Below are 26,867 nucleotides of genomic sequence, written 5' to 3'. Positions count from 1 at the left end.
TATTCCGTTTCATTTTTTATTTATATCCCGTAGTCGTACCAGCACCATGCGGTTACGACGTTTGTCAAAACGACTGACTTATTTCTTACTTGCTCCCAACTAGGAGGAACTTACGAAAAAATAATTCCATGGATTGAGAAGGCGAGATCTCCGCGATCCTGAGAGATCCGATAGCGGTCGTCCTGCCAGTTTGACTGAAAATCGAGCGAACGAAAATTCGGACCTAGTTGCAGCGAGGAATATGAGCAACGAGAATCTATAGCGATCTATTCCACCACGGCGTCTTTCCATGGCGTACGCGCGGTATATCCGTGTATCGATATATCTGCACTCCACGGTCTCCCGAGGACCAAATAATCCTGGACCACGCGATCCGTAAGCAGCGGATAGTTTCGGCAGCACCATCTACGGAATTGGCTCGATGATTAATGGCAGTCCACGTTGCCGTCGCGTCAGACCGCGCTCCACCGAATTGTTCGGTAGACGTGTAAAAAAGATCCCGCGATGTTAAACCTGTCCTACAGTCCCTTCCACGCTCCTCCACGGGTCTACGTTTTACTTCCCTCTTCCTCTCTCCGAGGCTTTCATCGGGCATTTCGCTCTCTCCGTTTCTCTCTCGTTATTTATCCGTCCGGATCGGACTCGCGGGCGGCCCGATCCTCGCGGATGATTTTCCCTATCGAACGTCGATCTGGACGATAAAATTTTTCTAGGAAATTTTTTTTTTCCCGTTTTCAATATTCGCCAAATGATTTCGATAACGACTGACTCCGGATTGCGGCAGTCCGAGATGAGTCTAAGGGCGACAAGTCACGCGAATATTTGATCGCTTCTTTGAACGATAAATCACGAACTTCGCCGCTGTACGCAGGTATACAGCTCCCCAATTTTTGTTAAACTTTAAAAATCGAGGAAACAATGAAAAAGAAATTGAGGAAGAAAAGATTATCTCTCTCTCTCTCTCTCTCTCCGCTCTCTATCCCATGCAGATCGGAGTGGTGGATATGCACGTGTATACGTATACATAACCCGGAGGTTAGATCGAGGGAGTTGTGCGCGGCTCGGCGTAGCGGAGATCGCATGTCGACTCGCAGTTAGACGCCCCCGACGTAGCATCTTCTCTTGGAATAGCAGTAATTCGGGGGAAATGTGCAATATCTTCCGTGATTGGAGATTATTACTTTCTGATTACCGGGTTGGATCTAGGCTAGACTGTTACGTATTATATCCAAGCAACCGCGGCGCTTCAGCTTTTATGCACCCACGGCGGAAGCAAAAGGCTACCTTCCCTACCGTCGCTCCTGCGAGTTCGCGAACCTCGCGTCGAGCCGTCCCGACGCGACGGCAAACCTTCGCTCGCTGCGATGCAACGGCGCCGTGGGAATCGAATCGCCTTACCCTTCCGTCATATCCGTCGAATGGACGCGGTGTGACCTATTCCGTAATGCCGATTTTCAAAGATTTCTTTCACGTAGTGTTCGTCACGAGGAGACAGAAATGAAAACGACGGATTTCAACCCGGCCGCCCTCGGCGATTTCCGCTCTCGATTCTCGCGGAGATTATTATTCCCATTCGTGTTGCGAATTTCCACATCGCGTTACTCCGGCTATTAATCGGCTGTAATTATTTTTATCGAACCTTTGGAAATCAAAGAAGCGAATCCTCGATTCTTCTTCGTTCGACGAGCATAGATTTTCGGGCTGAAATTTGAAATGATAAAAAATATCGTCTGAAATATCGTCACCCCGAGGGCAAAAGGATACCAAATACTAACGAGTACGTCATAATCCTTCCTTCGCTTTAACGAGGGAGGAATTAATTCGGGAGGTAAAAGTCTAATCTCGATTCGTATCGTGCGCAGGAAAGGAGAGACGGATACGAGGCAGAGAAAATAAAAAAAAAAAAACAAACAGAAGGATAAATTATAGTTATAAAATTATTACAAATATTCTCTTCAACACCCGCGCGCGCGCCTGTTGTGTTTTTCTCCTTTTTTCCATTCATTAATTTTTTTCGACCGTCAATATTTCAAGGGGGTACGGCGCGCACAGCGAGGATGCGCGTGTGGAGAAATAAATTGAAAAGAAAAAAAAAACGAAAAGAAAAAGAGAAAAAAAAAATACTCGGACTTGGTAAAATATAAAATAAAAGCCCGCATTGCCGCGTGACAACCAACACCTGCGGCTGACGCGTCATTTGTTGGGAATTCCTTAGGTGTACCGATCACTGTCATTATTATTCCTCGAAGTTGATACGATACCTCTGAGGTACCGGTAAAAAAAAAAAAAAAAAAAACAGACGCGAGGAAAAAAAAAAGAATTCAGGTATTCACAGGTACATAATTATTATAGGTTCCGTACACCGACGTTTTTTAATCGATGCGTTATAAACATTCGAGATGGCGGACACCGCTACTTACCGATGACCACTGCCCGCGATCATATTTTACGGAGTCCTCGACTCCGGACGAGCTTGCGTTCCTCATTTCTTACACGATTCGGAGAATCGTTATCCACCTGTAATTAAACAGAGAAAACGCGTGAAAAAAAAAAGAGGAAAAAACTGAAAAGAATATAATGACCCTAGAGTGAGCGTTGCGAGTAGAGGCTCATCGATCGTTATACCATAAGCTCGGTTACGATCCGGCGATATAGTCATGAGAATTCCACGCTCTTCTCGTATTACGCGCACGGATATTCTTGAAATGAGAGAAAAAATCGAATCTAGGATACGGACGTCGTGAAGGAGCGTAGTGTCAATTAAAACATTCGTGGGGACAAAAATTAAAGAATGACTTATTTGCTTTGCTGTGCAGTTCGTGTGGAGTTATGGAACGGGCAAAAAGTGAAAACTAGTCGCTGTTATGTTTCTATTATCCACCGGAGACCACGATGTATAACGACCCGATACGTTGGCAGCATTTATCGAAACGATTATACGTCCGCGTGTAATAATAAAAATTTCCTACGGAATTCGATTCGTTTTGTAGTTCCAGTTTTGCTCGGACGACCGATCAAAAAATAGGAATAATTATAGATTTGTCGTAACCGGCCACCGAGCATGCGCTGATAAATGGCCCTCAAACGGAACGAGGTTGAAAGTCGAAAGGTATATAAAAGCGAGACTTTAACTCCGACGTAAAATATCGCTCCTAACTTCCACGACCATATTCCATTCGTTATTTTATTTTAATACGACCGGCGGTTCGGTAATCGATGGCAGTGACCCGCGGAGGAATTTCTGAAAGGACCTCGCGGTATTCCACTATACGTCCTGAAAATGGCTTTTGCAAAAAAAAAAGAAAAGATTTTGATTTTGACGAATAATCGAGCCGCCTATCGCACATGTACGACAATTTGTAGGGTAGACGAATATATGTGCAGATGTCCTTGTCCCCGCGTGCGAGAAGGAGGATGAGCCCCCGGCGTAGAATTATCTCGTCACGTATAAGCGCGGAGTTCCATTGAATACAACGATTGGGGAAGTCTTGAAATGAAATTGTCCGTCTAATTTTAACTCTACGAGCTTAAAAATGATGGAAGGTCTCTCCGGGATAAGTATAAAGGGTATATATACCGCGTATGGTTGAGGTGGGCTTAATAAAGGGCTTCTCGCAGGGCCCCCCCGCGACGTCGGGCTGGTAGTTCGGCGCCGCCGTCAGTCAACGGAATCGACCCCTGGATTTCGACCCCATCGAGGCTACGGAGGTATCGGACCCCTCGATTTTCCATTAAAAGACGGTTATTTCGTCGCGTATCGCAAGCGCGATTAAGGTTTAAATGCACGTTGGGTGTAGCCTCGTGCACTTTTCAAACGCAAAACCGCCGTCCATAGAATTTCAAAAGCGGTATACGCGTATTTACGTTGCGACGATATAAACGGTATATACATATATATGTATATATATACAGGCATAACTTTTGACGTTAAGATAATTACTTCGGCTATTACGACGGCACGTTTCTCGCTCCGGCCCTTAACCAGTGGTCACTTTTTGCGTACGTTGCGGAGTTAAGTTCTTGCGCAAAAGGAAGCTAGACTACTATCCGCGAGATCGGTGACTCGCACTAATTATCCCATTACGCCTGGCAAATGGCTTCCGTGTTTGAGCAAGATTATGGAAAGAAAAGGGACCCACCGTACAACGAGAAAAAGATTGAGTAATTTTCCATGGATTTTCCGCTGCCGAGGAATTATCTCGTTTCGATCGACGATACGCCCGTAAACTTTTCCCCGGTGTACCTATACGCGTACAAGCGTGCGGGTGCCGAGTTCGCCTCCGAAACTTCCGAATCGAGTGGAACGGGACGAATTTCATTGAAAACAATTGTTTCCGACGAGGAGATAATGGGCGGAAAATCTAGCACGGCGCGAGAAGATTTGCGAGATTTTTCCATCGCGTTATAGGATTTAATTAATTTAAGGTACCGATCCTACGCGTATACCTGATCCCGAAGGATGGGCCAATAAAGTAGCTGCACCGGGTATTTCAATAAAATAGCCCCATGGGCGCCCGGAGTCCCCCATCGCTTCAATGTGATTAAAACTAGCATCCCCCACAGGAACCCCATCAGTTTCTTCGCTCCGGGGGGCTGATTGTTGAGGGCGAGAGGGGCGGGGGCGGAGGCAACCCTTAAGCTAATTTATTGAGATGTCGTTGGACTCGATCTTGACAGGCAATTCGATAGGAATTTTAATATATTTCGTATCATATCTCACCTGCTCTCGTGTATATTGCAACCGCTGTAAGAAAAAAATCGATCGATCATCGGCCCTCGTGGATCTATCGGCGAATGTTCAAAAGTGCAGCGGCGAAATCGGAGGTGGGATCAAAGTCGCACTCGTAATACCGTGCGGTTGAAAATGAAAAATTGGAACAAACCGCAACCGGCGGAAGGCGCACGTGATCGATGCATTATTGCAGGAAATGTCGCGGGCGCTGATAGTGGGGAAATTAGAATTTTTCGAAAGCAAAAAATTACCTTCAACAATTAAGCCGGCCCTTATCGCGAGAGTTACTTTACGTGCCCCTAAGGCATGGAAGGTAGGTTACACGTATACTCGCCTTTATATTCGCTGAAAACGATATTTCAGATAATTATTCAGCGCTACGGGAATGTTAATTTAATAATAATAGTAATGATGGCTAACATATGTACGTAATATATGTGCATATACTTCAAGCGACGCTTGACGTCGTCACGCATACTTGACTAATGCAATAAATTCACACACGGGGCCCCTGCATTTTCTGATAACACTTCTCATTCGCGTCGTTCTTTTTTTCGCCCGATTGACGCAATACCGATACGATTCCGATCTGACCTTTTTTTCTCTTCATCATTTCACGACCGATCGAGAGACGAGAATCTCCGATCTTTGGAAAAAATAAGAAAAATAAAAATGATCATCGTCGGTTAAAATTGAGCAAAAAAAGTTGAGAAAAAAAAAAAAACAGAATTTCTTTTTTATACGCGAGCACGAATTACAATTTGTATCGTTGGCAGGTGAGATATTTTTATGGCAGTTTTATCGAGGCACGCATTATACAGTAGAGCCCGTTATAATATCACGGAATAACGTCATACATTTCGCAGTGACCCATTTAGGCTCGCGTAATAATATCACTTCTTTTTATTTTACTTTTATTTTCCTTTTTTTTTTTCGCGTTTTGTTTTCGCCGTACCTTTTCATAGGAAGTAAGGAAAGGAAAAAGTTGTCGTGCGAATTGCAATCAATCGCACCTACGATCCATCATCGCTCCTCACCCCTACCGTACACCGCGCGCGCTATCGGAGTAACAACAAAGTTCACCGATTTATAAAATAAAATAACCGGCAACAATGACCGACGGCCAGCGGAAATAGCCCGTCAAAAATTGACCCGCTCCAAAAACACGTCAATCGCGAAATAGTGATTCGTAACGATTTTCGAACAAACTACACTAACGAAACGAAATGAAATATCTTTCGGACGATAAATTTCGCGGGTGAAAAATAATAATTGAAAGAAATTCAATCGGCCTTCTTCTTCGTCTTCTTCGGGGGGGCGATTTTCCGGGCTCAATTATCTCCGATGGCGTTCGCGTGACGGAGTCGACAAATCAAAATCTCTCGTGAAAATAATACGGTCTAGCACTCGGCCCATTGGCTGGACAAAGCCCCGCTGAATAACGCTGGGTTGTACATTTGTATTACGGTGCTACCTATAGGGTTTTTACCTCAGCCGTTGAGCTGAACGGCGGCAAGAATATTGCGTGCGACAACGAATCAGAGCCAAGGGAATCTGATCGGGCTGACAAGCGGGTGTTTAATTGGCGTTGAAACCAACGGTGTGACGAGAACAGCGCGGCGTCGCCAACCTGGTTTGCCGCGGTAGTCGCAGTATAGAACCGACCGACCATCGCATGCCTCCATATGTAGTAAATAGGCACATACCTCAGCCACTGGCTGCTGCTACTCGCCCACCAACATCACTACAAAAACCATTTACCTCTCTCGTACGCACGTAGGTACCACGACTACGACTACGACCACGACTAGGACTACGACTACGCGCGCACACGCAAGCGAATCCAGCGAGCGAGCAAACCATTCGCAGCTCAACGTTGACTACAAGTGCCTCCAAAGTACATACGTTATACGTACATCGGTGTACACGGTATGTATTGTATATAAGCAGGTAATTACCAGCACGCAACCGGGCAGGTCGTGCGTTATGCTGTTACGCCGCGCGCTGTAACGCGAGGCCATATTTCTTTCATCTCGCTCGCTCCCTTTACCCATACGTTTAACGTACGTCGTACCTACCTACTGCCCACTTGCAGCCGGCTCTGCTTTACGGAGAGAGATAAAAAAAAAAATGAAAAAAATATCGAGCGAAACCATCGGAGATTTTTGGGTTGCGTCGATAGCGATGGGATGGGATTTCCTTCGATCGCGTTCGATCGCGCGATTTAGGCGAACGAGGGTAAAACCCGTAAGAGAGTCGAGTGCGGAGAGCCGTACGCACGCGGCGGCATCGAGTGCGGTAAAAGTGGCGATAAGTTTGAAAATAATTATCCCCTTATCGCTGGTATTAACGGAGGTAATGCGGGTATTTTTAGAATATTACAGAAGGTGTAAACAGACGTATGTAACGTATTAATTTTCACTTATCGTTGCCTCGCGAAACTCTTCTATATATATATATACGGACTCCGAAGTTGCCGAGCTGTTCCTACACACCAGCTGCCTTGTGAACACAAGCCATGTAAGTTTATACGTGTCACACTCGTACCTATACAGTTCACGGTGCATATACTATACGCAGCCATGCCCGTTGCACTTCGATGCCTGTGGGCATCGGCACGTTGCGAAGTAGATATATATAGTTTACCTGTATACATATACCCGTACCCGTGTAACTCCGATTCATGATCGCGCAAAAAAGGAGAAGAAAAAGAAACCGAATCAATCGAACGAAGAAAATGAAAAGACTATACGTAATCGGAAACTCGATACGAACGGTATATAAAATGCTCGTTATAAATATATATGTTAATAAAGTATATTTATATCGCGGTCTGAGAATTTCAACCCCTTCGGGAGCGCAGTTTTTTAAAGGGGCATTATCGCCCACGCGCACGTTGCACCTGCGGAATCTTTTCCATTCATTAGCGGCGCAGGAGCCGCCAGCGGGGAGAGCAGGGTTCGTCCCGATCGCGACGAAGCGATTCCAGGCCGGACGCTGCCGTGGAAGCGATGGGGTTTTTCTGTTCGCGGGAAGCGCGCTCGTGTGCGTACGCCTCGTACACACGTTGATAATATAGTTACGGTTGCGGTTTCTGCATCGCTGTACGAAAGCGCGCGGGGGCCCCCGGATGCTGCCTTACCCCCCGCCTGGTTTCGAATTATTTAACGTCCTATTTAGCCCGGTTATACGCGGTATGCGTGTACCGCGCGAGCGCTTAGCTCCGCGTGGCCATAGAACGTTTACAATGCTCGAGGAGATTTATTATTTCGCGGGAGGCTTCGGCCATTACTTTATAAACCGCACCGCCGTCGTACCGCGTACGTACGTACCTACGTACGTCCCGTATTCTTCTCTACGCTATAGCTATTCCACAGCCCGTTTTGGTCCACTGCCGCAAATTCCAGCGCCCACCACCCGAACGAGATGCTCTCCGTTGCTGCCGCTGCGCCAACTTCGCTAAATTAATGTCTTATCCATTCGTGGCACTTCCAACGACACCCCCTCGTCCCCCCCCAACCCCAGCCCCAACCCCAAGGCAGATCGAACGCACGGTTTTTCGGGTGTAACGAACGCATTTTTTCCAACGAGGAGGATATCGTTTGAAGACGGAAGATTTTTGGTAAATTGGGTATGAGATCAAAGGCGTATCTCGATGATCGTCACCGGCTATTGGAAATACATTGGAAATCGTTGACGTTGTAACGTTGCGCGGTGAGCTTTATAGGTGTATACGGTTACAGTAATGGAGGACGAGTTTCATGCAGGAAGGAGCGAGGACGAATATTTATGGGTCGTTATTGTTAGCGGGTTAACGCGCCGATTCCAAACGAACGAGTAAAGGTCGCTCTTCTGGTCTTCGCGAGGAATACGTCTTTCGCGGTATAACGAATCGCCGACTAGACTGGCGTGATTCTTTCTTTTTTTTCTCTGCTTTTTCATTTTTCAATTCGATATTTATTCCCACCGAGCCATGCGGCAACGGGCGACGTATTTTGCAGTGGCTAAAGGGTATGCGTATATAGGATGTGGAAGGTGTGTATTCTAAGTGTGTACGTGAATCGGTACACTTTAACTTGAAGAATTCGTCCCAACTGCAGTCCCACGGTTTATACAGCGGTGTGAAGTTGCAATCTCTCGGGGAGGGAAATTTTTCGTTCTTTTTACATAATACTAGCATCGCACGTGATGTCTCATCGAATTGTCACCAAGTTACCGCGTTTTGGAGCGGAAAAATTGAGATGTCTCGATGGGAAAAATTTGTAGCTCAATTTATCCAACGAATTCGTGTGTCTGGGGTCAAAATACAGAAGATACATTACTGAGGTCGAAATAGTAAGAAAAGCATAATAAACCCAATTAAAAAAAATGATTCAATTTTTGCTCCAGAATCAAATTTTTTTTTGGTTCTTCAAAAGTAATCTCACATATAATCAGCTCAGTAAAATCTGAAAGCCAAAATCATCTACTCTTGCAATCGATCGAGTAATCATCAATTATTCGCTGTTGGGAGCAGTAAAATTATAAGACACAACATCGAGTGGTTTTAGTCGTAGACCCACTTTGCTTCGTCGCATCTATGGATGGAGCGAAATATTCGAATTTCTCAATTCTCCAGCAAACCCGAGCTGAGCTGGAGACCGAGTGGGGCGGACGTTGATTACCATCGACGAATTTGTGGCTGCAGAACTTTGCCGAACATTATGATATTTACACCGAGACGAGGGTTCGCCGTGAACTCCTATTGGTCGATACACCGTACGTATCCTCGCAAACGGATAATATCCCAGCTCGAACGGATAATATCCCGAGCGGTTTGTTGTGAGACGTCACCTTGGGGGCTGAGCAGAGGTGACGCCCCACAACAAACCGCGCGCCCGTGGCTACCTGACTCCAGCTAAGCTCGGGTTCGCTGGTGAATTGAGAAATTCGAATATTTCGACCCATGCATGGATTGCGACGAATCAAAGTGGGTCTGCGATTAAAACCAATCGATATGTCTTATAATTTTTCTGCTCCCAACAGCGAATAATTGATGATTACTAGATCAATTGCATGAGTAGATGATTTTAGCTTTCAGATTTGGATTCCTCAGCTGTTTATATGTGAGATTACCCTCGAAAAGCCAAAAAAAAAATCGATTTTTAGGCCAAAAGTGAAGTAGTTAAAAAATTGATTGTATTACACTTTTCTTATGTATTTTGACCTCAGGAATTCGAATCGAGACGAAAAATTGATCTATCTCGAAAATTGACCGAGTTATCGCCAATTTTCAGCTTTTTGGGGTCAATAATAAAAAATTGATTTTTTAGTCTATCTCAATGTAATTTGAGCTCAGGAATCTGAATCCGGAAGAAAAATTGATCTATCTTAAAAAATGACCGAGTTATCGCCGAATTATCGCATTTTTTGGCATAAATTTGAGGATATCTCGAAGGGAAAAAATCGTAGCTCAATTTGGACAACGTATTCGTGTTCCTGAGGTCAAAATACGTAAGAAAAGTGCCATACGATCAATTTTGAAAAATAAAAATTTTTGGTCAAAATTTGAAAAAATCGTAAGGGGTACCCCTTGGAAAAATCTCAAATTTTGGTCAAAAATTTTTATTTTTTAAAATTGATCGTATGACACTTTTCTTATGTATTTTGACCTCAGGAACACGAATCCGTTGTCCAAATTGAGCTACGATTTTTTCCCTTCGAGATATCCTCAAATTTATGCCAAAAAATGCGATAATTCGGCGATAACTCGATTAATTTCATTGATTGATCAATTTTTCTTCCAGATTCGGATTCCTGAGCTAAAATAACGTTGAAATAGACTGAAGAATCAATTTTTCATTTTTGGTTCGCAACGATTACTCGGTAATTTTTCGTACGTATTCTTCTCGGACTTCAATTCGCTCGTTGGACATGAATTTCCAAGGAAAGGATATCTCGTAGATTTCCAACGAGCCTATTAATTACCCTCCGCAGCGTTTGCCTCGCTGGTAACGTAACGGAGAGAGAAAGAGAGGGTGGCAAAGGCACTTAAAACGTAAGTATATATGAACCCGGCGCACCCTGCGCCCTCGGTTTAAGTCGAGGTGGAAACACGAGGGGAGAGAGGGGCCAACTTGCACCTCCATACCCGAACAACAGGCTGCCCGGCCTTCGGTAACGGGAGTGGGGAATATTTAAAAAGTAATATCAATTACATTTGCATATTCACCATCCGCCCGTTGCCGTCTGTTGTGTCGGTCTATATAAGGGTGCACGCCGGGGGCGCTCGGGGCTAGAAAAATCTACCGTAATACAACCAGTGCATCAGTTTAAATATTCTCCTACCTCGTACCTCGTCTCGCCTGCATCCAACGATCCGTCGCAATTCCGCAGCGATATCGCAAATAAATTTGGCGACGAGAAGCGACAGGACGATATTCCTCACCGCGACCGTCGATGTCGCGTAACCGATGGAAGCCCGGCGGAAGAATCTCTAGATTTTTCGAAAAACTCTACTTTTCCGGGGCAGACGATTACGTAATCGAGTCTGCGCGCGTATGCAGATGTTTCGAATGGCGCGTTAAGCCTGCAGGACAGCGGGGCGCCGGAATAAGATAATGCGATAACACCTTTCCTCCGTCGCCTCTCGGTCCGCTCACGTCTCCTTCTTATTCGTAACCCTCAACCCTCTCCGTATATATCCCCCATTTTCTCGTTCAGTTCCAGGAGAAACCGCGCGTCGAGGTGAATCCGCCATTGTGTCCGTTCCAATTGTTAACGCCGAAGGCGTTAACATAACAATACACTTTGTCCTGTTTCTCCCTCCGATTCGTTTGCCGTGGAAAGGAGCTCGAGAGGGTTTTCGCGGTGACGCCATATCGGACCATTGCGATTTTACCGCACACGCGGCGTATTTCACTCAACATTTATTCGAAGGAATGCGTGTATAAATTTCTCCTTTTTCTCATTCCCTTCGCGAACTCTTCGATTTCTCGGATCCGTCGCTGAGAGCCGAGAGCCGTCGAGAGCGAGGGAAGGAAGGAGGGGAAGAAAAAAAAAAATTATCCTCAACCACCGCGGATTCCGCAATGCGAACGCTAACGGCGCCGCGTTGGAAAAATGAATTATTGATATAATTAACGAGAAGTGCGTGAGCTAGGCTTGATGAAATCCGAACAAAGTGAGGAAAAATAGAGTCGCGGTTTTACACACGTAATATGTACGAGTCGAGTTCGAAATCTCGGTGTATAACGATTTTACAGTATATAACAGAGAGACGCAGGCAGCGTGGCTAATTGCTGAAATCATTAAGAAAAAAACATGAAATCCAAGACACGGCGCTCCTCTCTATATGTATACCAGTGGGAAGTGTCAGATAGCAATCGCACCTACCGTAATGAAAATAATCACGCTGCCGGACTGTAATAACTACGTTTTAGCCCGAGTTATCCGCAATGTTCTCCAGTATCCACACCGTACAATGTATGAACCCGTATGAATTCCTTCGTTCCGCGGTATTGTGTTATGTAGCTGTAACGCGGCTAACGATAGGAACGATAACCGTGCATCGCGAAAGACTGGTGCAACCCGACATTTCCCCTTAATATACCGACCGATGATTCGCCTCTATTTTATTTTCCGCGACAATCGTTCCTCCTCATCGTCCGATACGAACCGATACACATGAGACCCGAGTCGAGTCCGAGGTATGATTCTCACGGGGTGAGAAAATTATCCCGCAAACGCCACCCAAGGTATTTCCGCGTCCAGCGCGAATGAATCGAATTAATCGGTCATTAGGACGGAGTGTAACAAACTTATGAAGACCGCACCCGGCCCAAATGACGCCTCCAGGTTCAGGTGGCCTTTCTCCCAACGCTGCACGGGGTGCATACATTATATTCTCGTTCCCTTCGAAGCTCCGCTCTGGTCTCCGCATGGTTCCGTACAACCCACCCACACCCAGAGGCAGGTGCTCGTGCACCTCCGATACGGAAACCTTTTTTTTCTTTCTTTCTCTCTCTCTCTCTCACAATGCCCCTAGAATGACTTCGTATCGATTATTAGACTCCGTATCGCGTCTGAAATCGACGAATGTGACGGCGACTTTCGGAGTCTCCCCCTTTTGGCGAAGACAAATTTTCACGTGGCAACGCTTTCGATGGCGAGGCAGAAAAAAATACACACACACACACAAGCACACGCATTCCAGCACCGAATCACGTAACGTTAATACGCCATCACCGTGATCTGATCTTCGGCTCGATGTCACCATGGGAATATCAAGGGCCGCCTCATATCCCGTCATTCACCCCTGTCACCTCGCCGCTTCGTCGATCCGTCGCGTAGCGTCACCCCCGCGGTGTTTTTTTCCTCCCGGTGCAGGGCGGAAAATGATGGCGTGTATATACCGCGAGAGGATGCGGCGAAGGGAAGAGAGAGGGGGAGGTGAAGAAAAAATCAACCGAGAATGATGACACCCCTCGGTCGGATCATCGTCGTGGATCGCGTATCACAATGGGGCACCGCCGTATCGTCTTCGCGGTAAACACGCGTCGCAACGAAGAGGGGACCTAATATGGCCGCCATCTTCTGTATTCCGGTCATACACGGCGGAGAACCACAGCGGGTGCGGCTTGAGGACAGATTTCAATGCCAGTCATCTCTCGGAATGCGCCTACACCGTAGTCCAGTACTTTGTATTCCTGAGCGCGCTGTCCGAAGGCCTTCACAATCTCTTTGAGGACATGATGGCGCACCACACATACTGTATCTATAGATATATAACGAGGAGGCTCCCGGTTCGCGATGCTTACTCGGTACTCGATGCCTCGCTTTATTTTCCCATGATGTGCAGCAACGCGGCCATGATGTGACCTCTAGGCGCCACCGTAGCTCGTTCGCTTCGGATTCCCGGAGAAATCGTTTCTTCTACTCAACCTTTTCCATCGCGATCGGAACTCCCGTACTTTCTCGTTCGGCGAGCTTTTTTCCCTCCGCGTCCAGTCCACCGTATTTTGTCTTCCGATCGTGACCGTGAACCGTGCGGCACGATTCTATCTTCGAATCGTGATGATCCGGATCGGTTGGGATCTTCGAAAAATTCAGATCCCGGTTTAAATGGATTCTTGATGATTTGGAACATGTTCGGTTCCTGTCCATCGTCCATCGCGATGTCGGGGAAGCTTCACGCGTGCTCGAAAACGAGAACGCCATCTACATGGAAGGGCTGACCACGTGGTGTGCACGTGTATCCGGATGCATCGTACGACCAATTCACGTCCAGCTGCGATGAATTAATTTTTCAGGCTTTTCTCCTCGAATCAGCCATCGCGCGCGAACGGCGTTGCGATCGCCTCGAAACACAGGATCCTCGTCGTTCCTCGCGTTGTGTACAGGAGAGAGTCCATCTTTAGTTGGGAGGTTCGTTAGTGCCGCGTTCGCCAGAGGTCCACCCAAGGTCATACCCGAGCACGTGGTCGTTCCGGAACACGTGGTCGTTCCCGCAACCCGGGTCTCCGCGGGGCTTCGTATCTCCCGTTTTTCCGTTACCGCGTTCCGGGACGTCCTGCAGCCACGTGTCGCCGTAGCGACTTCACCCCCGCGTGAAATTACACCCCGTTATAAACCGCGACTTCACAGTTCCACTGTCTCGACAAGAATGCACCATAGTCGGGGATGGCGTCTGAATTTTATACGTAAGTCACCTCAACCGAACGCGAAAGGGAACCGCACCACGGCCTTCCTGGCAGACAGGGAGAGGAATACGAACTAAGGGTCCTATATCCATCGGAGCGCGCTGAGCCGAGCCGAGCATAGCATAGGATAGCAGAGCAAGGAACACTGCCTGCCTGCCTGCCGCCCGGCACCACCCTGGTAGGGGTAGCCGACGTCCGTCCCGGGGACTTGCGTCTCTTTCCTCATCTGCAAGTCGTATAGCCGCCGAGCTAATTATCAAGTTAATATGGCCATTCTGTACGGGGGCCCGCGAGTGGGTGGAAGAGAGCGCAACGAGAAGCGCGGGGAAACGAGAAGTAAAGGAAGACGAAGAGGCACGGCGTCGCCCAGGGGGCGAGCGACCGGGTGCGAGGGAGACGCCGAAGTACATTGATATTATAAGTTGCTTCAATCGCTGTATTCATTTGTAAACTAACCAGGCTAAATGTATTCACCGCCGCGCCACGGCGCTGCGATAGGCGGGGCCGGCGCCCTTCCACCCTTCGCGGCGACGAGCCAGCTCGCTCGCTTTTCGCTTCGGGGCGAGCTGCTGGGGCTCTACGGTACCAGAAACTCGCCCAGAACCACCGCGATCCACCGGGACGAACTACTCCCCGCGACTCGAGCGCCAACCTCATGTATGTTTCATATAATTTAAAGCAGTTCACCTCGCTCAAACTCCGAGGCTACGGGCACCCGAACGACCGGTGGAGGTATAGGTACCACCCGCCGGAAAACCTGCGGTACACGACCGCGCGACGCGGCGGTACCGGAGAAGCAGGAAGTCGCGACCCACCTTAAGATCTCGGCGAAAGTCCGAGTCGCCGGCCAACTTCGGGATCCAGGAGCTGAGCTTTTTTTTCTCGTTAACAAAAGTCTGGGCACCGTCTCCGTTTCATATCGGGTCCTCGCCGCTATTCAGATTTTTTCCACCTCATCAGGCGGCGTCGCGATATTATCATGGTTATTCTTGAGCAAGTTTGGCAGCGACTTCTTTTTTCGTAGCAGAGTCGCCGCGAGGTCTTTCTCATGAGGGGAATCCCCTCCTCCTCCTCCTCCTCCTCTCTCTCTCTCTCTGTATACTTTCGAACATCAGCCCGGTGCCAAACGCAGCGTTCTCCGCGTACGTTTTTCTTACTCGCCAGAGTTTTGGTAGAGGAGAGACGTCGACTTCTTCTTCTTCTTCTTCTTCCTACCGGCGAAAAGACGGGGGGGGGGGGGGGGGGGAGACGTAAACCGCGGAAATATGAATGCATAAATGCATAAGTGCCCCTCTTTCGCCGTCGACGCCAAGCCCGAAACCAACCCCTCCCCGTATATACCTGCACACCGCACTTCTCCCCGACTCCGCTCCTCTTCTTCCACTCCAAGTTTTCTCGATTCTTGATTCACCTAGACTCTCGCGCGTAAAAACAGTAGAGTCTCTCTCTGTTTTTTCTCTTCTTTTCTTCCGCGCCTCTCTCTCACCCGACTCGCGTCGCGACAAAATTCGCGAAGACTGCCGCGAGTACAAACGATTTTTTTGACATTCACGCGTCCGACGAACGCAATGGTTCAAGACAGATTTGCCTGTCGCGAGTAGCCCAGATCGGCAACAGGTTAAGCTGACGGGAATTGAGCATTGATTTTTTTCATATCGGTCTCCCTGATGATCTCAGGGACAAAGGTTTGCCGAAATTAAAGCAGATATAGTAGCCCCACGCGATTCGTCCGCTTTTTTTTTTATTTCTCAGCTAAACTCCTTCTTTGACGTCCGCAGGTTTCGCTCGGGGATGTTGAACTTTTTCACTCTCGTGTCTTTTCGAACCCGCCCCCCTTCTCCCCCTCCCCCCCCCCTCCACGTTATACGCTTCGGTAAAAGCCCCGGACGACCGCGTCCGCGGTGAGGCGAAGAGACACGAATCTCTGCGGCAAAAAGCAGCCCTTATACCGCAGCTTCGCCACGAGATTAAAAGACGAATTAGCATAATACGTGTACCGCACCGCACACCGCACACCGCAGCTGGACCACACGTGTATCGTGCGTTATTTCGCCGGAAAAGATGAAACCGCGTAGCCGCGGAGCGTTACGAGGGTTACGAGATCAAAATCATTGCGATTATTTCTAGCTGAATATTATTCGAAATTTTTTTTCATCCCTCTTTTATCTTTTATTTCGTGATGTTTCGAGTCTGTTAATCAAGCTGCGAAGAAGGCATATAACGACGGTATACGATAAAGCTGCGTAGTTTGGCAAACGAGTCCCCAAAAACGAGGGGTGGCATGTATTACGTTTGTACGCATATCATTATCGTTAGATACGTATATTCTCCTCTTTTCAGCGACATCCAGCTTACGACGTTCCTCGAAAGTTGAAACTCGCCAGAAAGAGAGACCTTTGTAGGTACGGTATATATACGGGTGTGTATATAAGGGTTGGAAATAGAGAAAAATGACGCAAATAACGCGTTTAATAAAGTGTCACTCCGACTCTCGCTCAACATTTGAATATTGTAGCATATTCACTTTACTCTTTCGAACTGGGTTGCGAAGATAGAACTGGGGGGGTGGAAGGGCGGAAAAAAGTGGAGGGGTAGTAATGGTATGAGATAGCGAATCGCACCTTTCCTCATGCATGATTCAGTCGCAGTATCTCATTTCATTCGGGCCTCCGCTAAACTATATCTCCTAATGGTAATGCTATTCCGAGGCACATATCTCTTTATATTACGTAGCTACCGTTCCTTTCGCTGCTCCCGCTTTCGCTTCCACTGTCTTCTGGATACAACGTCTAACCTTACCCCGCGGACTTTTAGCCACCCTGTACACGGGGCTACCCACCAACCTACCTACCTACCTACCTACCTACCTACCTACCTACCGCGAAAGCTTCGAGCTCGGTACTAAAGATCGCGATGTTATAGGCTATCCATTTAGCATCCGAACATCCACATCTCGAAGGTGGTGGTACCGCGACGCGGCGGTCTCGGCGTTCCCCTGCGATACTCTTCTTCGCCGGTTAGGAGCGCCCATAGAACACAGGGGAAGAAATAAAGAAAGAAATTGTTAGTTCTCGCTGTTTTAAATTACCATTTATTACGACACGTAAACCCAACCATAGCGGGAGGTCCTACCAGCGGCCATCTTGTCCCGTTACCCCCCCGTAACCCTCCACCTCCGCCCCTCGAGATGCTCTCTTTCTTATTCTCCTCTGCAGGGGTGAGGACTCTCGGTCTACATCATCTTTTACTCTTCTTCTTTCGCTCGCGTCGAGAAAACTCGGCGACCACTGGCGTTAGCGGCGGCTCTTTCTTCGGCACCGCGGGGGCGGGCGTAGCGAGAGGAGAACCGAACCCCGGTAATGATCATTACATCCGGTATAGTGACAAGTGAGAGTAGCGCTGCCTGCAGGAAATGGTCGCAGATAACGGCTGTCGGGAGCATTTTTATATTATGACGAATGGATCATCTTCCTCACCGCTGCGCGGGGTATACCCCGACGCAGGGCGGCGGCGGCGGTGGTGCGCGGTGAGAAAGTTTCTCAACCCAGTGGGGTGAATCGGGGCTCGCTCGTGACGAGGAGACGTGTACGAGTAAAAAAAAAAAAAAAACGGCAGGAATTTCATCGGCGGATTTCTCACTGAAACCGATCCTCGTTATTTACGACAATATTTTTCCATCGCCGGTATTTCGCAATACCTCGATCATTTCGAAAGTACTATTTTGACCCACTACCGTAACACTGCAACGCCATTTTTATACGACCGAACGGAATCTGCTCGCCTCCCAGCATCCCCGTGCACCAAAACTACCGATCGTAAACGTCTCGGTAAAAATATCTACTCGAAAGTCCGAGAACCTCGAACCACCCGACGAGGTCTTCCTCGTTGCTGCCCCATCCCCCCCCCCCCCCCCCACGCTCCCTCCCGATCTCCGCCTACTTTGGCAATACCGTCGGCCACTCTTTCATATCATATCGAAGCAGCTCGTCTATGTGGAAATGCGATCACTTAGAGCTGGCCTCGACGTATAATTCGCTTCCCTGTCTGCGGATCGGTTTCGGCTCCGCTCCACGTATATAACGGCGGGGGGTGGAGGATTCAGGATCGTATATTTTTTATTATTGGTCAGATAGAGAGAGGGGTTGGGCGAAACCGGGGTAGTTTCGATAGCTGACCGCTGTACTATACCGTAGGCTATATATACCGCTGCGACGAGCGCTACCTTTTACGCGGGCTTTTCCAACCCACCGAATGTGTGTCTGTGTCTGTGCGTCTCGAGGTTTTCGGAGTCTTCGACGAGCACCCTGCGCCGCGGGAGACGGTGTTGGTAAATATGTGCTATCCGTGGCCGAGGGGTGGTGGCGCGTTTTATTGAGTGTGGACGTCCGAGGCGATCCTCATGTTTTTACATCGGGGCAATTTTTCCATCGCGGCTCGTTGCCTTTCTAACATCAAGCGTAGATCGCGCGGCGGCGTAAAGACGGACGCGTCAAACTACGTGACGCGTTCTTGTCAATAATAACGTAACGCGCTACGAGTTCTCCGCGTCCCCGAAGACCTTTTTCAATTCGGATGCAACGCGAAAGATGCGTACCTTTTTCCATAGCATCGCGTGTATCGGCGTAAGTTTTGTACCGTTATTCAATTTCGCGGCAGTCCAGCGATCACGCTTTTGTTACGAATATACGGTATTATTCGACTCGCACACGTACGTACGTGCGCAGATGTACGTTCCGCGTTCCATACGAGCGTTTCATTTCCACGATGTTTCGCCCACACCGTTACCTACACGGATCTAGGTGAGGCGAAACAGCTGCAAGGGTGTAGGGTGTAGAAGGGAAACTTCTTGGTCGGCGGCAGCGGCGGTTGGTTCACCCCGTCGACCCCGGGGGTCCGCGAGGAGAACGCGGATTGGTCTAGGTGGTATGTCCGCATTCTCTCGTCGCGCTGACTCCTCATTATACGTTGACCTAAGAAAATGAACCCCTTTCCTAGCCGCCCGAGGGTTGGGAAGATGGGGGTTGGGTGGTTTGCAGCGAACAACCGAACCAGGTGCCACCCACACCCAGCGGAGCCCGTAGCAGCCAGCTAGCGAGCCGGCGAACCGGCGAACCTCCCCTCTGGGGTACGCCGAGGGTGGAATTCCAGGGTGGGGTAACTCATCACTTATGGATACTGATGACTCCTGCAATGAACTCAACCCCGCCGCCGCCGCCGCACCCAGCAGCAACTCGCCTTGCTCTCTTCTGCCGCGCCTTTCTCTCCGCTCTGGTAAACCTCCGATAACATTTTCCTTTCCTTTTTACTTTTTTTTTTTTTTGTTTTATTTTCCTTCACATTTCTTTTTTTCTTTCTTTCTTTCTTTTCTTTTTCTTTTTTTTTTTTCTTCTTACCCGGGCAGAGAAGAACTCTCTACCGAAAGGAGGAGGGCGGGTCAGAGCGATCCTCCTGGGAAACTGTATTTTATTTGATTCTAGTCCCTAGGCGATGGGTTTCCTCGGTTGCGGACCGCGATTACTTCGCGTCGCGGAACTAATAACGGAAATGGAAATTGCCGGGAAACTAGAGATGCCCTTTGATAAACACACCGCTGTCCGCGTCTGTCGAGCGGGACTCTCCGTCTTCGGACCGACTTTGACGGAGGAAAGAATTAAATAAAATAAAAAACGAAATTAAATGATAAAAAATCCTCTTCGAATTTTTCGAAAATACAGGAGCGCGAAATGAATGTAGGTACGTGAATTGAGTGAACGCTTCGTTCCGCTGAAATTTAACGGTTTCGAAATATTGTTATACACCATTATTTTTCTCGGAGCCATTCGTTTCTATTACTCCGACTCGGTCCGCGGTGTTGGGTGGTATACTATATACGTACGTACAGTTGGTGCGAGTTGGGTTAGGCTAGATTTATTTTCACTTCGTGGGTATTTTTTTATAGCCCACTAGCGCGTATACCATGTGCGTTATGGAGGTCCCTCGGCAACCGCGCGACGATGACGTCGTCTACCGAACTGCACATACACGATATAGTTCGAGGATCTCAGCACGCGTCTGCCCCGAGTCACATCGGTTATTTTATATCTGTGTATGGGAGGCATTTTTATATATTATACCAGGCCATGATGCAACTAACGCCGTATAACACCCACACCTTATATATGTATATATATATATCGGACACCGGCTTATAAATGTGGCGCACATACCGAGATAGATTTGAACGCAGATATAGAGACGAATGGCTGTTACTTTTCTCCGTTTTTCTAGTACAGATACACCACGGACGGGAGTTGGAGGGCTGCGGAGCGGTTCGACTCATCGTATAATAAAACCATAAACACCCCCGGAGTCTTGGCGAGCTCGACGCCAACCCCCAGCTGCCCCTACGCGATACATGAAACTGCGTGGCGTTATGAAATCCAAATGCAAACTTGGGCGTAGGTGAAATTCTTAACGACAAGTGTTGTACGGTAAAGGTAATACTGAAATATATGTACAGCGAAAGATTGACGTAAATTTAAACACGATAGCTCCATAAAATAATCAGAGTCTGTCGCACGGTGATGGGTAACATAATATTCACGGTGTTCGACAACTTTACAATTCGTTAACACGGATGAATGGTCATTGATTGTGTAACGATCGTTGCGCAAACGTGTTGTGTACGGTTGAAAAAAAAAAAAATAAATAAATAAAAAACGGAGAATAAAAAATGAGATAAAATTGCCGGGCAAAATGTTTGAGCGAGAACGATTAATAACGAATTTGTCCGTGACAGTGCGGTAATTGAATAAATGAATCTGGTTTCGCTTACATATTTTACACGTATAAGCGTCCTAGTGTACGTATCCGAGATATCGAGCATCTGGTTCGCTCGCGCAACATCCATCGGTACGAAGGAAAAAGTAAAATCGTGTTTACAGTAGGTATAGGAGCGACGGGTGATCCTGCGAGAAACGTTATAACGGGTTACGTATAGAGAAGCGCACATACATATCCATACATTACGTCCGTGGGAGCCGGTTAATTAATGCGTTAGAGAGACGGGTATACGTTATACGTAGAGGTAAGTAAATGATATGCGTCAGCTGAGACGACCTTGTACCGGGTTGATGCGATGCGCGCTGCAGCAAACACGTGGTGAATATATATAGTGAATATACGTATCGCCCGCCCGCGCTACTACGGACGAGAGCTTTTATAAGCGGGGTTACACACGTTATACGTATTATATGTATATACGTGGAAGTTAAGAATGCTTAAGTACCATTCGTTAAATACCATCACCATCACCACCACAACGAAATACGGTTGCACCGGCGTTGCACGCGGAGAGTCCAAGTACCCAGGACCTTAGGAACTGAACGCATCAAGGAAACAAACAGAAGCTCGCGCGCGCAATATGAATTAAACATGCTGATTAATAATTAACAAGTTGCCCCAGTACCCACCTCACCCGTAGTACGCGTAGGATACTACCAACGACGTTGTTACGTGTAACACAAGAGGCTACCTACCTACCTACCGCTCGTACGCTACCTGCAACTCGCCGCGCGTACGACCGGTAGACACTAGCGGGCATTTGCACGACCGATAGAACCCGGTTACGCGTAACCGAAGTGATACGTATTAATATATATATATGTACACCATCGTGTACGTGATAAAGGAATAACGTATCGAGTATTTTATAATATACATACACACGTACGCAATACCGATACAAGTGTGGCCGGCAGCTATATCGCCCGTAATTAAGACGAGTTGCACGCTTTTCTAACGGACCAACATTATACATATGCCGCGAGTATTCAAATTCGACAGGTCGATGCGCACGACGCATAGATTGCCTGAGGTCAGTTCGATTATGTGAAAAGCGAGAGTTTGGTAAAATATCGGCGCGAATCGACGAACTCGTACCCATTAATAAACATGAATCCTTCCTTCCTCCTTTTATATTCTTCGCTCGACATCCGCTTCCACCGCAACGCGGTCCGATCAGCCGCCAAACGAATGAAATTAGCCGCATTACTTCATTAGATGCCGAACGCATCGACGTCGAACACGCGCCCGAAACCGATCCTCCTCCTTCTTTCGTTCGCACTCCGACTCTCTCTCTATTTATTCCGCGGTAATTTAAAATACCGCACAGGTTTTCAGCGACAAAATCATGCAAATTATCTCTCACGTATCCATATACACACACACCTCTCTCTCTACAACGATCGGTAATCGAATCGCGGTAATTAGTCTCGTTGATTATAATATTCATCGCGGTGGTCACATGCGACACAAAACGAAACTAATTTCTCTCAGCGTGAGCTTATCTAATACTCGATCGTGAATATTAAAGCGCATTGCCGATGTCTTATATCGACGTGTGTTCTACCGGCGGTAATAGTATAATTATTTTCATCGATTACGACAAGTGAACATGCGTACGTATAGCCGTATTATACATTATTTATCTATACGGGGACGGTGTGTACACAGACACGGAGGTATGCGTAACTACTTTGTTAAAGTACGTGGTTGAGTAGTGGTGCATTAAATCAACGAGGAATAATTAGTTTCGTGAGGCTGGAATAATTATACACGTGCGGAGTAAAGGCACCCGAGAGTTTCGGTGTCAGTATTATACCGGGTATAACGGTCGAAATACTCCTGAAAATGCAAAACAGGCAGGTCCGAAACACTTCGAAAGCCGAGTTAACGTTGTAATTAGTGAAACTGTTGCTAAACATTTGTCGCATGTTACAAGAATCGCGTATTTATATATAAACGTAACTCGTCGTACCCCCAACGCAATTAATTGGCCAAATCGTCGATACCTCGAAAGCCCCCGGAAAAGGAGGCGTAAAATTAGAGAAAATAAATAGGAGGAACGCTCGGTCCAATTACCAGTTTCGTCCGAACTTTAAGTCGGAGCTTAGGAGGCCAGTACGGAGGTAGCGAGTCCTATACATACTTCCTTCTCAGGTGTTTCGTTATGGTTTCGTCAGAGCGTAATTCTGGCAGGTAAAGGGCTCGCATGGGACAGGAGACCGTGAAGTTACGGCTTTACGGATTAATTAGCGATAAGGTTTCTAATGAGCGGCAGGTGAGCCGTCGGTGTACGCCCGTTGCGTTACATTATATACCGACACACCAGCGCGATCCCCCTACGCGGTGCGAGCTGCAAGAAACGCGGCTATGTCCAGGGTTTCTTCTTCGCCGATCGTTAAATTATACAGTTTCTGGCGTCGGATTTCGTCAAAGAGCGACGCGTTGTATACCCGTGCCGCGAATCGCCGAGAGATCGGGACGATCGGACGCCATTTTCACCCACCCCGCTCGCGACGCACGTTCGGACGTACGTACGTCGGGTGCGCGGGTATGCGTCGTTTCGATCGCCACCGAAAAGCAGAAGATATCGGCACAGACACCGACGCTCGCGCCGAGCGAAACGCGACTCCCCGTCTCGAGATATTCGCCAGACGAGAGTCACGTCGCCGGCTCGGAGAACACCGCGTATCGGACCCACGTGAGCAAGGTGTGACGCTGAGGAACGACGGGGAACGATGTCATCGGACTTGCTCGAGGAATGCGTTTTACGCCGCGCCCATGATCGTTCCGTCCGTTTTCTTCGTCGTTGTATGTTGACTCGCTTCGTCGATTGTTTCGTCACTTCGAGTCGCGTTACCCCCCGAAAAGCTAGATAAACGGGGCGAGCGACGCGTCGACCGACGACCCTCTTTCCTACGCTCGTTTCGACCGATTCGATATAAGTTACACGGGCTAAGTAGAATTTCATTTTTAACCGGGTTGCAACCGCGAGCATACATTATATTTCGCGATGTATTTATACCGGCGATTAGTCGCTTGTCGCCCGTCTCGGTGAAAAGTTTTACGCGTGTGTTGGTACATGCGTGACCTTATTTCAACGTCGGAACAATACGCGGCTTGAATGCAAAACGAAATGAAGCATGCAACTGAATAACACACTTCCAACTTCCTCCTCTTGCGGGCCGAGGTACGTGTATATCAGAAACTCGACTGCACGAAACAATTCGCGTCGAAGAACGAGTCGGTTTTCACGTCGTCCGACTTGAAAATTTCTTTTCGATTTTCAGACGTCTGAGACGGCTTCCGGTCGATCTGAGTTTGGAGCTAACATGTCCGAGCGAAGTGTGCAGCCGGAAGTACCGCGGGATAACACGAGACCGGGTTCGAATGAAGGAAGAAGAAAAAAAAAAGAAGGAGAATAAGGAAGAAAAAAAAAAAAAGATCGTGATTTTCTACCGGTTACCTAGTTGGTCTGCGGTGCGGTATAGACCTGGTAATAAAGATTATCTAGACGTCGGATGGGTGTAGAAATGGGTGTCAGCTCGTTACGCCTTAGGACTTCCCGTTCGCTGACTGCGGCTTTCCGCCTGCCGTCCCAACTTCTTTTTCTCGGTATTATAGTTCGTTTGCGAGTCTTATTATCGCGCGGTAACGCAATTAAAGAAGGAAGCCTAGAAAATTAGCGGGTGTAAGTATATAGAGACTCCACGGTACACACACCTATACGTTACGCGGAAAGAAACAGGCGGTGCCGCCAGCCTCTCCGCAGTCGAGGGGAATTTAAGGGTGGAAAGAACGAGGCATCGCTCGATGAGGGGACCGAGGGGATGAAGGAAAAACGTACATATATATATATATATATATACATACAAGGGAGACCGAGGAGAGGAGAGAAACGAAGAGACTCCTGAATATGCATAGAACCCGAAGGGGACTCGCCGCCGCGCGACCGCCCGAGATAAGAGTCGACTTATTTTTCCTGCCTTTTATTTTACTCCGTCCTTATTCTATTTTGGCGCTAACTGCTGCCCACTCGTCCTAGCCGGAGATGGTACCGTTCCTCAACTTCCCGCTCCTCCGCCTCCGCCTCCGCTACCGCCGCCGCCTCCTCCCCTTCCTCCTCGTCCTTCTTTTCAACGGCATTGTTTTCCCCGGCGCCAGATGTATCCTGAAACTTGTTTTTCCTCCGAGCCTACGTAACCGACCCCGGCGGAGAATCCGCGCTCGGATACACCCGATCGTCCCGGAGCTAATCAAATGCCGATTCGTTAAGCGCCATGCCTCGGGCAGCGCGCGAGTTCTCGATCACTTGATCTTCCGGGGCAGGCAGCCGGTCGGTAGCGAATATAAACGCCCGACTATATTTTCTCCGATAAAAGTTCTATCGGGAAGGATCTAAATTCAGAAATTATACCAACCCCCTTTAACGTGAACGACGACGACGACGACAACGACGACGACGACGACGCGCACTTGTACGTCCGACACATATGGGGGTATTAGCTATCGTGTTCCAATAAAAACGGCTATAAATTTTCATGTAATACACGCGAGCTACACTTCTCCTCGTTTAATATTGTAACAACGAACGCCTGAGGGTAGGGAACAAAAAAATGTCGTCGCAATTATCAGATATGGGGGTTAAATTGTAGCGATGTCAACGAGGATGTTAAGATATTCTATATTGAAAAATCACGCCGAATTCTCACCGCCGTTAGTTTTTTCATTCGCAGTCGGTACGAACGTCGTTACCCTAATTTTTGAGGACCTCGAACGAGATACCAACGTTGCTTCCGAGGATTCAGAGCTGAGGGTAATTCGCGCGGCTCAGCAAAGCGATTAAATTAACGCCTCTGCAAGTGTTGAACTTGAAGTAGAACGGAAAATGTAGAACTTCCCTTGCAGCAGCGAAACCATGAATTGAATAAATACTCTCGTCTTCCGCGACGAGCGTTTTTTTTTTTTGTCACGGTGTGTTTTCATTGTAAAATATATATATTTAGCGACGAGTAAATTTTCAGCGAAATTGAAAAACTATGCGAAGGATCTATAAAAAGTGCTGCGAGTAGATAAATTTTATAGCCTCTCCGTTTTCTGTTTTCTGTTTTCTGTTTTTTTTCTTTCTTTTTCCCCAACAATCTATGCACCGGCGAGTCGAGTGAAATACAGCTATACCACCGTGTAAACGAAGAATCGTAAATCATTATTTAATCAGCGAATGTAACGACCGTCGGGTGTGATATAGAGGGCCTTCCATTAAGAGCGTATATACAACCAACATGTACGGCGCGAATATCTACATAGATATCTGCCTCTGAAGTCAACGATTTCTAAATATGTACGTTGACTTGTCGGTACGTCGTTCGGTAGGGGCTGCGGGCTACACCACGAGTAACTCGTACACACATCGATTCCTTCTCTATCGCCTCCTACCTTCTGCGGCGTTTCAGGGCTCCGTTGTTCGTAGCTTGGGACCCCGGAGCCCGCCGAGCCCTTACGGTCCCACCAACAAACGTACGAGTACAGAGAAACGGCGTATATATGTATGCCCAGCTACTACCTACTTCCTTTTCCCGCGGTGCTGCCACCGACCGATGAAAAAATCATGAATATGCATCAACCGAGGTAGA

At 47.8% G+C, this 26,867-nt stretch overlaps 1 protein-coding gene across 5 annotated transcripts in view; it reads right to left on the bottom strand.

The window, feature by feature from the left end:
• The window catches only part of LOC105692637 (protein downstream neighbor of son homolog), a 159,023-nt gene that overhangs the window by 80,089 nt on the left and 52,067 nt on the right, over window positions 1-26,867 (bottom strand). For 3 of the 5 annotated variants that reach the window (XM_048653893.1, XM_048653892.1, XM_048653896.1), the window contains exon 2: window positions 2,421-2,517. The gene's annotated coding sequence lies outside the window, so the exon portion shown is untranslated. Of the gene's footprint in view, window positions 1-2,420; window positions 2,518-6,438; window positions 6,555-12,958; window positions 12,976-26,867 lie in introns of those variants that run through there. The other 2 variants (XM_048653897.1, XM_048653895.1) reach the window with 2 other exon arrangements.

This window comes from Athalia rosae, chromosome 4, assembly GCF_917208135.1.
Source record: "Athalia rosae chromosome 4, iyAthRosa1.1, whole genome shotgun sequence".
Lineage (NCBI taxonomy): Eukaryota > Metazoa > Arthropoda > Insecta > Hymenoptera > Athaliidae > Athalia > Athalia rosae.
This window is presented reverse-complemented; position numbering and strand designations above follow the sequence as displayed.